Raw genomic sequence first — 15,152 nt, 5'->3', positions numbered from 1 at the left:
CAGTGGTGTCTGTCACAACAGGCTAAAAACTTACTGGGGGGAGGTATGGGGGTGACACCATTTTCTACCGCACCGGGTGACACCAACCCTAGCAACGCCACTGCCTGGAACTGTAGGTAACATTTGTATTGTATATTGGCTTTAATCTATACAGTAAGTACGATAAACCAAGGCAGAACTTTAGCTTTATTTTAATGCTACAAGTGCAACTAGTAATTGCCATAGCTGCTTAAATACATAATAAATCATTTTTATTTTCTTCTCTTTGGTAATTGCATACATGGTTAAACCATGCTGAAAATCTAAATTGTTGTCTAGCCTCCAGCGAATCACCGCTGGAGCTAGAAAACAAAGCACAATAATAGGTTCATCTGTCAAGCATTGCACCTGCAAATATATATATTAAGCCTGCTGTGACATTGTTCTCCTGTGGTGCAGGGTTACTAGTTTGGCCTTCTGGTCACTTGTGAGTACCTACCTTTTTCTCTAAAGTAAATAACCTTTAAAGGGGTGTTTTAACAATAGACATTTATCAACTATCCTCAGCAAGAAGTTTAAAGGGGTATTCCAGGCAAAACCTTTTTTTTTATATATATCAACTCTTGCCAGAAAGTTAAACAGATTTGTAAATTACTTCTATTAAAAAATCTTAATCCTTCCAATAGTTATTAGCTTCTGAAAATTTCTGTCTAACTGCTCAATGATGATGTCACGTCCCAGGAGCTGTGCATGATGGGAGAATATCCCCATAGGAACTGCACAGCTCCCGGGACGTGAGTCATCAGAGAGCAGTTAGACAGAAAACAACAACTCAACTTCAGAAGCTAATCACTATTGGAAGGATTAAGATTTTTTAATAGAAGTAATTTACAAATCTGTTTAACTTTCCGGAGCCAGTTGAGATATATATAAAAAAGTTTTGGCCTGGAATACCCCTTTAAATGTTTGACGACTGGTGTCCCACCACTGGAATCCTCACCAGTTATTAAAATTTGGGTTCCAAGCACCCTATTTCCGTAATGAATTTAACCCCTAGAGGTGATGCGACATACATGTACATTTGAAAACAGAAGTTTACATATACTATATAAAAATACACATATGCATGTTTTTCTCACTATCTGACATGAAATCAAAACAAACCTTACCGTTTTAGTCAATTAGGATTACTAAAATTATTTATATTTTAAAAATTTGATTATTTTTTAAGGCATTTTATTACTTTCTGCAAAGTCAAAAGTTTACATACACTAGGATTACTATGCCTTTAACCCCTTAAGGACCACAGGTTTTTCCGTTTTTGCACTTTCGATTTTTTTCCTCCTCACCTTTTAAAAATCATAACCCTTTCAATTTTGCACCTAAAAATCCATATTATGGCTTATTTTTACGCCACCAATTCTACTTTGCAGTGACATCAGTCATTTTACCCAAAAATCGACGGCAAAACGGAAAATAAAATCATTGTGCGGTGAAATTGAAGAAAAAACGCCATTTTGTAAATTTTGGGGGCTTCTGTTTCTACGCAGTAAATTTTTCGGTAAAAATGACACCTTATCATTATTCTGTAGATCCATACGATTAAAATGATACCCTACTTATATAGGTTTGATGTTGTCGTACTTCTGTAAAAAATCATAACTACATGCAGAAAAATGTATACGTTTAAAATTGTCATCATCTGACCCCTATAACTTTTTTATTTTTCTGCATATGGGTCAGTGTGAGGGCTGATTTTTTGCACCGTGATCTGAAGTTTTTAGACGTACCATTTTTGTATTGATCAGACTTTTTGATCGCTTTTTATTCATTTTTTCATGATATAAAAAGTGACCAAAATGCGTTATTTTGGACTTTGGAATTTTTTTGCGCGTACGCCATTGGCTGTGCGGCTTAATTAATGATATATTTTTATAGTTCGGACACTTACGCATGCGGCGATACCACATATGTTTATATTTATTTTTATTTACATGGTGTTTTTTTTTATGGGAAAAGGGGGGTGATTTGAACTTTTATTAAGGAAAGGGTTAAATCACATTTATTAACTTTTTTTTTTACACTTTTTTTTGCATAGTTATAGCTCCCATAGGGACCTATAACACTGCACACACTGATTGCCAGCACTGCTCACTGCAAAGCCATAGCTTTGCAATGATCAGCGTTATCGGTGGTCGATTGCTCAACCCTGAATCTCAGGCTTGGAGCAATCAATCTCCGAGGGGACACGCCAGAGGCAGGTAAGAGGACCTCCGCTCGTGTCCCAGCTGATCAGGACACCACATTTTCACTGCGGTGGTCCCGATCAGCCCCGCTGAGCAGCCGGGCAGCTTTCACTTAAGGTTTAGACGCAGTGTTCAACTTTGAACGCCGCGTCTAAAGGCTTAATAGCGCGCAGCACCGCGATCGCTGCCGTGCACTATTAGCCCCGGGTCCCGGCATCAGATACATGCCGGGACCGACCCGATATGACGCGTGGTCCTTGGTCATTAAGGGGTTAAACAATTCAGGACAGCCCATATGATGATGTCATGTCTTTGGAAGCTTCTGATATTTTTGTTTTAGTTTATTGGCAACATCTGAGTTAAAGGGGTACTCCGGCCCTAATACATCTTATTCTCATCCAAAGGATAACGGGTTAAGATGTATGATCGTGGGTGTCCAGCTGCTGGGGACCCCGCAATCTGTCATTCTGCACCCACCTTTGTGAGCTCTCCGCAGTTTTTATAAACTGGCTCCAGGAAGTTAAACAGATTTGTAAATTACTTCTATTTAAAAATCTTAATCCTTTCAATAATTATCAACTGCTGAAGCTGTGTTGTTGTTGTTTTCTGTCTGGCAACAGTGCTCTCTGCTGACATCTCTGCTTGTCTCAGGAACTACACAGAGTAGAAGAGGTTTGCTATGGGGATTTGCTTCTAAACTGGGCGGTTCCCGAGACAGGTGTCATCAGAGAGGACTTAGACAGAAAAGAACAACTCAACTTCAGCAGCTCATAAGTACTGAAAGGATAAAGATTTTTTTAATAGAAGTAATTTGCAAATCTGTTTTTACTTTCTGGAGCCAGTTGATTTATATAAAAAAGTTTTTTTCCTGGATAACCCCTTTTAAAGCTTGGATGGAAATTGGTCTTTCAAATGGTCCGAAGCATACTGCCAAACTGGTTACAAAGTGGCTTAAGGATAACAAAGTGAATGTTTTGGAGTGGCCATCACAAAGCCCTGATCTCAATCCTATGGAAAATTTATGAGCAAAGCTGGAAAGGCAGGTGCAAGCAAGACGACCTACAAACATGGCTCAGTTCTGGCAGGAGGAATGGGCCAAATTCCTACCAACTATTGTGAGAAGCTTGTGGAAGGTTATCCAAAATGATTGACCCAAGTCATACAGTTTAAGGGCAATGCTAACAAGTACTAATAAAATGTAAGTAAACTTTTGACTGTGCAGAAAATAATAAAAATGCCTTAAAAAATTCTCTCTCATTATTCTTGCATTTGGCAAATTTTGGTAATCCTTATTGACGTAAAACAGGTAAGGTTTATTCTGATTTCATGTCAGATAGTAAGAAAAACATGCACATGTGTCTTTTTATATAGTATATGTAAACTTCTGATTTCAACTGTATGTTGGTGGCAGCTGATCCTTAGCACACAGCGACGTACATGTATGTCACATTGCACAGTGAGTCTAGACTGTGAGTGACAACTGCTATCAGCAGCCGCCACTCACCGTAAATCCTGATATCACAGATCATGGTGATGTCTGCCATTAAACTCCTCAATGCTGCAATTCTGACAGAAGTAGCACATTTACGTGAATACAGGGGTCTGATCGTTCTACCTGAGTCTATCAGAGTCCTTCACACGCAGCTAGACCGTGCTGGTCCTGCAGCAATTTGCTGTTTAAGCCTGATTCAGCAAACTCTATTAGCAGATCACTGATCAAACTGAGCAACGCTATGTCAAGAATTGATAAATTTGCTTTGATTCTGGGAGCCAGCAAAACAAATTAGGAGCCAGAATTTTTTCTTTAAACGAGCAGCGCAATTTTCAGATGTGGTTGTTTAACCCCTTCGCTACATAGGAGGAATCTCCTGACTTGAGCCCGCTCCATACTCCAGACCCCTAGTTGATTTCAGTAGCTGGGGGCTGCATCTAATAGCCAGCATGCGGCAATTGCTGCGGGCAGCTAATAATCCTTTAGATAAGATTAGACAGCGGTGTCTAAATTTGGGATTTATCAGTGCTGTTTAGCTCAGGGAGCTGATCGGGACATCCATGGCAAAATAGCGGGTCACAATCAGCTGAGTGGACGGCGGGAGGAATCTTAGCTTACTCCACACCATCCGATCCTCTGCAGGCTAGAGCAGCAGAGCACCAATAACACTGATCAATGCTGAGCCAAAGCACAGTATTGATCAGTGTATGCAATCACAATATTCAACGTAATAGCCCCCTATGGGGACAAAAAAAAAAAGTAAAAAGTGTAAAATAAAAAAAATGTAAAACACACTTAATAAATGTGAATAAGCCCCTCCCCTAGTAAAAGTTTGAATACCCCCCCCATTTCCCATTTTTTAAATAAAATAATGTAATAAACAATAAGCAGATGTGGTATTGCTGCATGCGTAAATGTCCAAACTATTAAAATATATGGTTAGGTCGATGGTGTACAAGTAAAAAAAAATACTAAAGTCCAAAATTGCAAATTTTTGGTTACTTCATATACCATAAAAAAATTAAAAGTGATTAAAAAGTCCCATCAAAACAAAAATGGTACCAATTAAAAACTACAGACCACAGCACAAAAAAAAATGAGTCCTCATATAGCTCCGTATGCGAAAAAATACAAAAAGTTATAGAGGTCAGAAGAGGACAATTTTAAGCATACTGTGATCCCTCAACTTACAATGGCCTCAACATACAATAGTTTCAACATACAATGTTTTTTTCTGGACCATTGTAACTTGAACACCCCACAAATAATAATGTTTTTGTTTCTCAGTATATTTTGTTATGAAATGATTGATGTAATTTACACAATTGGTGATTAAAAAAAAAAAAGCCCTTATACAGGTCTGTAGGTACAAAATTGAAAGCGTTAGGACTTTTAGGGTGCATTCCCACAGGGCGTATACGCAGCGTATTTGACGCTGCGCAAAATTTATGGCAGCAGCGGGAAATACGCTGCGTATTCCTCGCTCTTTATACACACAGGGCTTTCCGGCGGCAGCCCTATGCGTGTAGTGAGTTTTGGAGGCGGGGACACGCCGGCACACGGCCCCGCCTCCAAAACTCACTACACGCATAGGGCTGCCGCCGGAAAGCCCTGTGTGTGTATAGAGAGCGAGGAATACGCAGCGTATTTCCCGCTGCTGCCGTAAATTTTGCGCAGCGTCAAATACGCTGCGTATACGCCCTGTGGGAATGCACCCTTAGAAGGGGAGGAGGAAAAAAAAAACCACAAAAACAAAAATTGGCCTGTTTCTTAAGGCCAAAATGGGCTTGGTTCTTAAGGGGTTAAACAGTCCCTGGTGGGGTGAATCTCCCCCAATGCAGCACAATTGCCCTGTGGGGGTGGGGTGGGGGGTGTTGGGGGGCAATCCACTGTAGAATTTGAGTTTAAAGGGGTACTCTGGGGAACTAAATCCATATCCATCCTTTCCCTCTCACCAACCTATTTATTTTCTAAATATCATTCATTAGCTTTATAGAACAGTTTCCCTCTTTCAGCTGTCACTTACATGCAGGGAGTGAGAGAAAGACATCATATTCAGATCCTGCTTGTCTTTGTGTAAACCCCTCACTGAGACTAGCCCCCACCCTCCTGCAAGACAAACACCATGTTATTTCTGGCTTCACAGGCACACCTCCCCTCCGCCTTCCTGTGTGAGGCCCTTTTTGGCAGAGAAGCCCATTTAAGATTCTCAGTCACAACTCAGCACATAATGCTGCTCTTTTCCTGCTGTAGATCTTATCACTGTCTGCTGTCATTCAGAGAATAGCATGATTTATTGCTGGGGGTAAGGATAGCTTAAAAGAAAAGGCATTTAGTGTGCGCTGCTGACTGTTTACAACAACACAGCATACACACAGATAGTGAAAGCAATTGGCTGGCAGCCATTACACAGAGCTGCACTGACTTCTGGGAGTTGTAGTCTGGGCTGCAAGCAAGAAAAAATATTAGGGAGACTACAGGGGCCACAAGAGCTGCCAGAACCACATGGTTAACTACAGGGTACACAAAACAGGTATTGTGGTGGCTTTGGGGCATTTTTATTTTTCTTATCTTCCCCGGAATACCCCTTTAAAATTTAAAATACACATTTTCTCCTATCATATTAAAAGTTTAAAATACTGGGCGTGGCTAAGCACAGCATGTGAGCAGCCACAGCATCCCGGAGCTCCGCTACTAATCCTGCAATTATCACGGGCATCTGGTGATTTCCCCCGATCTTACCCCCATCTGTGCTACCGTACCTCTCCTGGAGTGCTGGGCAGCAAAATGGCCGGGTGTAGCAACAGAATAAAGTGCACAAGGCACCGGGAGGCGGCGGGACTGGGCCGCATGGCGAGCCAGCACTGTTTTGTGCTGACATGGCTGGCATGGCTCAGCGGCTCCAGCACTTTGCCCGGGTCACGGAGCCCTCAGAGCCGCATGGGGCTGCTACAGATGATTGGAGAAATGTCAACAATGTAGGGGCAGAGTGGCTGCAGGCGGACAGGCTCCCTCCACGGACTTTGGGCCCTCCGACACTACGGGCCAGTCTGTGACTTTATGTAGCGCAGCCTGGACTTAACCCTACTGATGCTGGAGTGCCTGCTGCAGCTCCTGCAGGCTCTCCCAACTTGTCTCCCTCCCTGCATGTACCTGTGACTGTGTCCCATGCTCCCCTCTCCTATCCTGGGGTGGTCTCTGTTATGGCAGGCCATGTTTCCTCTGGCCTTAACCCTTCCCCAGCTAGTGTGGGGCCGTTCACATAGGGACACTGCTCCTCAACCTGTTTCCCCTGAACCTACACTTAAAGATGTGATGTTGGCTATTTCTAAGGGGAATTCTGATATGAAGCTTCTTATTGGGGCCATGCATGAAGACATTAATCTGTTACCCCATGATATGCAGAAACTGTCTGAGCAGATTGGGGTGGTAGAGGAGAGAGTTGGAGATTTGAAGGATCAGGTCCCCCCCTGAAGTGAGATATGCACCGCGTTGGCTGCCAAATCAGATGATATGGAAAATTGCCTGCGGCAAAATAATGTGTGCCTTGTGGGGGTCCCGGATAAAGTAGAGGGCCGCAACCCTGGAGAATATTTTGAGAACAGGCTCCTTACTACTTTTGGAAATGAGACACTGACACTCCTCTTTGCAGTGGAATGGGCACATAGGGTGCCCACTAGACCTCTCCCGCCAGGGGCTCCACCAAGAGCTGTGCTAATTCGTCTTATGCATTATAGGTATAGAGACATTATCTTTCACAAGGCTCGGGACATGGAGCAACTCACCATAAATGGCAGTTGCATTTTGCTTTTTGGAACACAGAGCTTTCTGCTGACATCATGACCACAGTGTTCTCTGCTGACATCTCTGTCCATTTTAGAAACTGTCCAGAGCAGCATATGTTTGCTATGGGGATTTTCTCCTACTCTGGACAGTTCTTAAAATGGGAGAAATCGGAGACAAAAAAAGAAGAAACCGCACAGGCGCCTAGTGCATTATCCCAAGACAGCAATCGGGTAAGAAGAGATGGTTAATATTGTGCTCACCTAGAGCGAAAGAATGTGCGCATTGGTATACCAATCTGAGGAAGGGTTAATACCCGAAACGCGTCATTGGTTCAAATTAAATTAATCTTTTAATCAATCTTCTGACTCGAATCATCCATTTGGGAGAAGCAGCGCCTATAGAGGGATTTTTTTACCCATTCGACTGCATTTCTTAAAATGGACAGAGATGTCAGCAGAGAGCACTGTGGTCATGATGTCAGCAGACAGCTCTGTGTTCCAAAAAGAAAACCATTTCCTCTGTAGTATTCAGCAGCTAATAAGTACTGGGAGGATTAAGATTTTTTTTTTATAGAAGTAATTTACGAATCTGTTTAACTTTCTGGCACCAGTTGATAAAAAAAAAAAGAAAAAAAAGTAGCCCTTTAATGTTCTGCTAATAACAGAAGTGACAATTTGTTATTTTTTGCATCCTATAACCAAAAAGCAACACAAAAAAGGTGGACTTTAATCCTCTATAGTTTAGCATACATGTTTTATAACCTAACCCAACGCGTTCTTTACTTTATCAGTGGGAAGAAACACTTACACTGAACAACAGCATTTCCAAAGTACTTACTGCATAGGTCCAACTGCAATGCAACTGCGTTGATTGTTTTAACACTTAAAGATACAAGCTTTTAACCCATTAACCACCCAGGACGTAAATGGACGTCCTGGTTCGGTGCTACTTAACGCACCAGGACGTACATTTACGTCCTATACATGACCGCTCCGACGCTCGGGTCATGCGAGGCAGGTACCGGCTGCTGATAGTAGCCAGGGACTTGCCAATAATGGCCAATTTTCACGATTGCGCGGATGTCCGCTATTAACCCCTCAGATGCCGTGATCAATACAGATCGTGGCATCTGTGGCAGTGCGATCACTAAAATGGATAATCAGATCACATGCAGCACTGCCGTGGCGATTTGATCATCCAGAACAGCAGACGGAGGTCCCCTCACCTGCCTCTGCTACCTTCCACTGGTCTTCTGCCCTGGTCAGAGATCGAGCAGACTAGAGCAGATGACCGATAACACTGATCAGTGCTATGCCCTATGCATAACACTGATCAGTGCTATTCCCTATGCATAGCACTGAACAGTATTAGCAATCGAATGATTGCTATAAATAGTCCCCTATGTGGACTATTAAAGTGTAGAAATAAAAGTAAAAAAAGTAAAAAATAAAAGTAAAAAAAATGTGAAAATCCCCTCCCCCAATAAAAATGTCAATTGTCCTTTTTTCCCCATTTTACCCCCAAAAAGTGTAAAAAAAATGTTTTTTTCTAAACATATTTTGTATCACCACGTGCGTAAATATCTGAACTATTAAAATGTTAATTATGCTGTGCGGTGAACATCGTGAACGTAAAAAAGAAAAATTGCTGCTTTTTTATAACGTTTTATTCCAAATAAAATTGATACATTTATTAAAAGTTTTAAATATGCAAATGTGGTATCAAAAAAAAATTATAGATCACGGTGCAAAAAATTAGCCCTCATACCGCCACTTACAGAAACATGAAAAAGTTATAGGTCAGCAAATTGGAGGGATTTTAAATGCACTAATTTGGTTAAAAAGTTTGCCATTTTTTTTAAAGCGGTACAATAATAGAAAATTATGTAATCATGGGTATCATTTTATACTAGTCTGTGGATGAAAATATAAAAGAGTTATGATTTTTAGAAGGCGAGGAGGAAAAAACAAAAACGTAAAAATTAAATTGAGTCCTTAAAGGGGTTATCCAGGGAAAAACTTTTTTTCTATATATCAACTGGCTCCAGAAAGTTAAACAGATTTTTAAATTACTTGTATTAAAAAATCTTAATCCCTTTCAGTACTTATGAGCTGCCGAAGTTGAATTGTTCTTTTCTGTCTAAGTGCTCTCTGATGACACGTGTCTCGGGAGCTGTCCAGAGTAGAAGCAAATTCCCATAGGAACTGCACAGAGCAGAATAGGTTTGCAATGGGAATTTGCTTCAACACTGGACAGCTCCCGAGACACGTGTCATCAGAGAGCACTTAGACAGAAAAGAACAACTCAATTTCAGCAGCTTATAATTATTGGAAGGATTAAGATTTTTTTATAGAAGTAATTTACAAATTTGTTTAACTTTCTGGAGCCAGTTGATCTAATCTGGAATACATATAAATCACAAGAAGAAAAGAACAGAGTCGCGACTCACCGCACTGTACTGTAAAACTTCAGGCTTTATTGCAACATGCCACAGGGTCCATGAACACAGACGTCCGACTTCGGGAGAAAACGGGGAGGGTGCAGGGGAACAAACAGAGAAGCCTGAAGTTTTACAGTACAGTGCGGTGAGTCGCGACTCTGTTCTTTTCTTCTTGTGATTTATATGTTCCAGTACTGCATGGTTTCTACATAGAGTCAGCACCCCGCCACCCACAGACGCCGACCTTGAGGCTATCTCCCGAGTAACTCATTACATCTGCTGTGCCATAGCTTTTTCTGGTTTGAACTATTTGTATTATGGATACTGCTACTGCAGCTTTGAGCACGCAGGAACTGACTACTTTGCTTATGTCTATGGACACGGGAGCACATACTAGCTTCAATGAACAATATTTCAACGGGAGAGAGGAGGCAGGGGAATTTTTCCTAGCGTGCAATGCTAAGGATGAATTACAGCTCCTGAGCCAGAAAGCATTGGAGTCCAAAATACTAACTCTAGCCGAAAAGGAGTTGAGGAGTTTCTGGACGATTAAATCGCTGATGGCATACACAGATTGTGGAAGAGTACCGAGGGGTCTGCGGCCCTACAAACCACCTTCCCAATTTTTGGAAGATGATGCGTTTATTAAGGAGTGGGACACAGCACATTTAATACATGCCAAAAACCTACAAATGATAGTACTCAACAAAAACCGCAAAGAACATGAAAGTATTACCAATGCCCTCACCAAGGCAAAAGCAGAACTTAAAGAACGGATACCTGATAAACAATATGAGGACTTTCTAAAACTGTTGGATCACAAAATGATGCATTTACAGAAAGAGATTAAGGATATTAAACGAGACAAGTTTGTCCGAGATAAGAATGATTTTGATAACAACAGGATCTTCTCATGGGCAAAAAAACCTACCTCAAATATAAATAAAGGAAAAAAACGCAACCAATCAAGGAAAAAACGCACCACCGATTTCTTGACCACGGAGTCTGACAGTAGTGCATCAGAAGAACCTCAAAATAAAAAAGGAGAAATAGATAAAGCTTCTAACTTCGTCCATACCCCTTTAGGAGGCGAACGAGAAGGGGGAGAAGGAGGAACAAATCTAGGCAAAAGATCCAAAAAGAGGAAATATGTAACCTGGCAGAGACGCTGAATGTGGACAATGTGGTTAACCTTACCAATACCACATTGACTAAGGACTGTATCACGGCACTCTCTAAAGGACTTAACTTTGGACTTAATGAAAAGTTCACCTATGAACAATTTGAGGTGGATTTATATAAAGCACTACGCAAGATTAATTTGTTTAAATTTTTTTCCAAAATTCCTCCTCAACAGGTTACTAGTAAGAGAGAGGGGGAAACCCCCTGTAAAGCCACAGATATCCCTTCTCAAAACCATAATGATTTCTTTCAGGGTGGGAATCCCTCTAAATTCAATCCCCCCATACAACCCGGCAGCGCTCTGGACATGTTCCAGAGCGCGGTACTCAGAGACATGAAAGCTCTCATATACCCTCCCATTAATCATAACATCACCCACACAGAGAAGAAGGCTCTATTGTGGCTGGCGGACCAACCTGACCTGATAGTCACTAAGTCAGATAAAGGAGGAGCCATAGTTATTTGGAGCAAAGAGGATCATGATAGAGAGGCTCACAAACAATTGAATAACAATACTGTATATGAGCTTTTGAAAGAAAATCCCACCAGACACATTATGGAAAAAATGAGATCTATGCTGTGGAAATATATCAATAAGAGGGTTATCACAGAAAAAATAGTTGACAAATTAATACCCCTAGTTCCAAAACCTGCCAAATGGTACATTGTCCCCAAAATACATAAGACCCTCAAACAACCTCCGGGGAGACCAATTGTGGCGGGGATAGGTGCAGTTACGGAGGCACTATCTGCCTATATTGAGTGGCTTATCTCCCCCCTCTTACCTAGCATTCCTTCGTACTTGAAAAATACAGGAGAGTTGATAACCATGTTAGAGTCCTTTGAATGGCAGGATGGCTACGCATTAGTATCCATTGACATCGAAAGCTTATACACACGCATCCCGAACGAAGCGGGAGTACAAGCAGTTCGCAATCTCCTTACGAAAACAGATAAATCGGCCGATTTTATCGATTTTGTTGCAGAAGCAATGACATTTATTTTGGAGAATAATACTTTCTCCCATGGTGGCAAGTGGTACAAACAATTATATGGGACAGCGATGGGGAGCCCAGTATCATGCTCCTACGCTAATATTTTTTTGGCTGCTTTTGAAAATTATTTCATCCTATCCCATCAAAATCCTTACCTCCACCATGTGAAAAAGTATTTAAGATATGTGGATGATATCCTCATTGTATGGGAGGGTTCAAAAGAAACCTTTGCCCTTTTTGTGGAACATCTGAATCAAACGAACAATGTAAACATGTTCCTGACACACCAATGGGGAGGTAATAGCCTAGAATTTCTAGACGTTAAAATCTTAATAGAACAGGACAAAATTATTACCACAGGACATAAGAAAGATATTGCCAAAAACTCTGTATTACACTATAACAGTTCTCATCCCTCACATGTTCGTAACAGTATCCCGTACAGTCAATTAATCCGTTTGAAAAGAATTAATAATGATCCCATTAAATTTGAAACCCAAGCAGAGACTATGCTCAATGATTTTAGAGCCAGGGGATATCCTGAAAAAGTCCTTAAAAATGCCATGGAGAGAGTTAATAATAAAAGTAGAGAAGAAATTGTAAAAAACCCAAAGAAAAAAGCTATTAATTCTGTAGAAAATAAAAAATTTATCTTCTCCTTTCAAAACACTAATATGAACAATGCCATACGTAATGCTATACATAAAAATTGGTTTTTGTTAGAACATGATGTAGATTTACAAGAAGTAGCTGAGCGTAAACCCATTGTTACCTATAAAAGAAACAACACTATAGGAGGATTTATCAAAAGAAGACAAAGAAACAATGAATGGAAAAAAAAGAATTGGTTGAGCAATATAGCTCCAAACGGTAACTACCCATGCAGAAATTGTTCCCAATGTAACCTTAATTTAGCTAAAAATACTTTCAATCTAGGTGGCTATAATATTTATGTTAAACAGTTTATAACTTGCCGCAGCACCCACGTGGTATACTGCATAATATGCAACTGCGGATTATACTACGTGGGTAAAACAAAAAGACATTTGTTTAAACGCATTAGAGAACATTTGTACTCTTTAAAAACAGGAGTAGGAGCATCCCGTTTTATTGCACACATGCGTACTGTACACAATAATGACCCGAGAGCACTTCACTTTGCGGGCATAGAACGCATGTATGATAATATGAGCGATGTGAATAAGGAGCTACGGCTCGCACAGCGAGAAATCTACTGGATTAGTAGACTGAACGCGATAGGTCCAATGGGACTCAATGAAAGGAATGACCTTTCATCGTTCATATAATAGCATGTACGCTAGGTTAGATCCTATTTTTTACCTTATATTCACTATTTAGGTGTTTTTGGAGGTATATGTTGTGTATTGGTTTTACCTGTATCACGTGACTTCAGGTGATTTAAGCACACAGGATCACCTGAGTTTTTGAGACCGGATGAAGCATCACTAGATGTGAAACAGTCTGTTGTCTACTCTGTTTGTTCCCCTGCACCCTCCCCGTTTTCTCCCGAAGTCGGACGTCTGTGTTCATGGACCCTGTGGCATGTTGCAATAAAGCCTGAAGTTTTACAGTACAGTGCGGTGAGTCGCGACTCTGTTCTTTTCTTCTTGTGATTTATATGTTCCAGTACTGCATGGTTTCTACATAGAGTCAGCACCCCGCCACCCACAGACGCCGACCTTGAGGCTATCTCCCGAGTAACTCATTACACCTGCTGTGCCATAGCTTTTTCTGGTTTGAACTATTTCTAATCTGGAATACCCCTTTAAGGCCCAAAAGAGTCCTTAAGGGGTTAACAACCGGCAGAGAGAGGCTATGTTTACATTATATTTGGAGCCTACATTTCATGTATACACCAGGATAAGTGTATATGAAAAACATATCCATAGGGCTCTACTTACCCGACAAAGGCCAGAAGAGTGTATTTGGCCTCAATTTGGCACTTGACCTTTGTTATACCTTTTTTTACATGTTATGGAATAGCATAGAGATTCTACACTTTTCTGTTGGAATATTGCACATTGGACTTTGGAGGTACGCATCAGTCGGGTCTCCAATCTACTGTTGTGGTGCAAGTTTATCCCACTATAAAAAACATTTTGTTACTATATTTTGTTACTTTTTTTTTTTACTGTAAACCTCTGAGCATCATAAAATAGGTTACTACTCTGTTTCATACCACAGGAAAAGGTTCAGTGGGTGAATGGAGCCCTCTGGATACATTTGGTTTATATTTCAAAATATAAAAACAAGTCAGTGTTAACAGTTTGTGTTGTGGCTTTCAACAGATCCCATTAGATGGTATCCTTCAGCTTACATGATGGTAGCTGTTTTTTGATGGAGAAAAAACACTATAGGCATCACTATTTTTCTTGTCAAATAAGGTGTAGTTTGCAATGAAGAGTTATGCCAGGTCCTTGAACGCAGATGAGATTTGAATAGAACCTATAGATGAGATTTGAATAGAGCCTATAGATGAGAATTGAATAGAGCCTATAGATGAGATTTGAATAGAGCCTATAGATGAGATTTGAATAGAGCCTATAGATGAGATTTAAATAGAGCCTATAGATGAGATTTGAATAGAGCCTATAGATGAGATTTGAATAGAGCCTATAGATGAGAATTGAATAGAGCCTATAGATGAGATTTGAATAGAGCCTATAGATGAGATTTGAATAGAGCCTATAGATGAGATTTGAATAGAGCCTATAGATGAGATTTGAATAGAGCCTATAGATGAGATTTGAATAGAGCCTATAGATGAGAATTGAATAGAGCCTATAGATGAGATTTGAATAGAGCCTATAGATGAGAATTGAATAGAGCCTATAGATGAGATTTGAATAGAGGCTATAGATGAGATTTGAATAGAGCCTATAGATAAGATTTGAATAGAGCCTATAGATGAGATTTGGATAGAGCCTACAATACGACCAACAATTTGTAGTATTAAAAATAACATTTTTTAAAATAATTAAAAGGGAAAACTTAATTAAATATGCTTTGGT

At 40.4% G+C, this 15,152-nt stretch overlaps 1 protein-coding gene and 1 long non-coding RNA gene across 7 annotated transcripts in view; one reads left to right on the top strand and one right to left on the bottom strand.

Moving 5' to 3' along the window:
- Positions 1-15,152, top strand: part of KLF12 (KLF transcription factor 12) — a 247,079-nt gene that overhangs the window by 104,038 nt on the left and 127,889 nt on the right. The gene's annotated exons all lie outside the window — the stretch shown is intronic.
- Positions 1-15,152, bottom strand: part of LOC130355421 (uncharacterized) — a 72,774-nt gene that overhangs the window by 51,475 nt on the left and 6,147 nt on the right. The window lies entirely within an intron of this gene.

Source organism: Hyla sarda, chromosome 2 (genome assembly GCF_029499605.1).
Source record: "Hyla sarda isolate aHylSar1 chromosome 2, aHylSar1.hap1, whole genome shotgun sequence".
In the NCBI taxonomy this organism is placed as follows: Eukaryota; Metazoa; Chordata; class Amphibia; order Anura; family Hylidae; genus Hyla; species Hyla sarda.
Note: the sequence above shows the minus strand (reverse complement) of the source record. Positions and strands in the feature narration are given on the sequence as shown.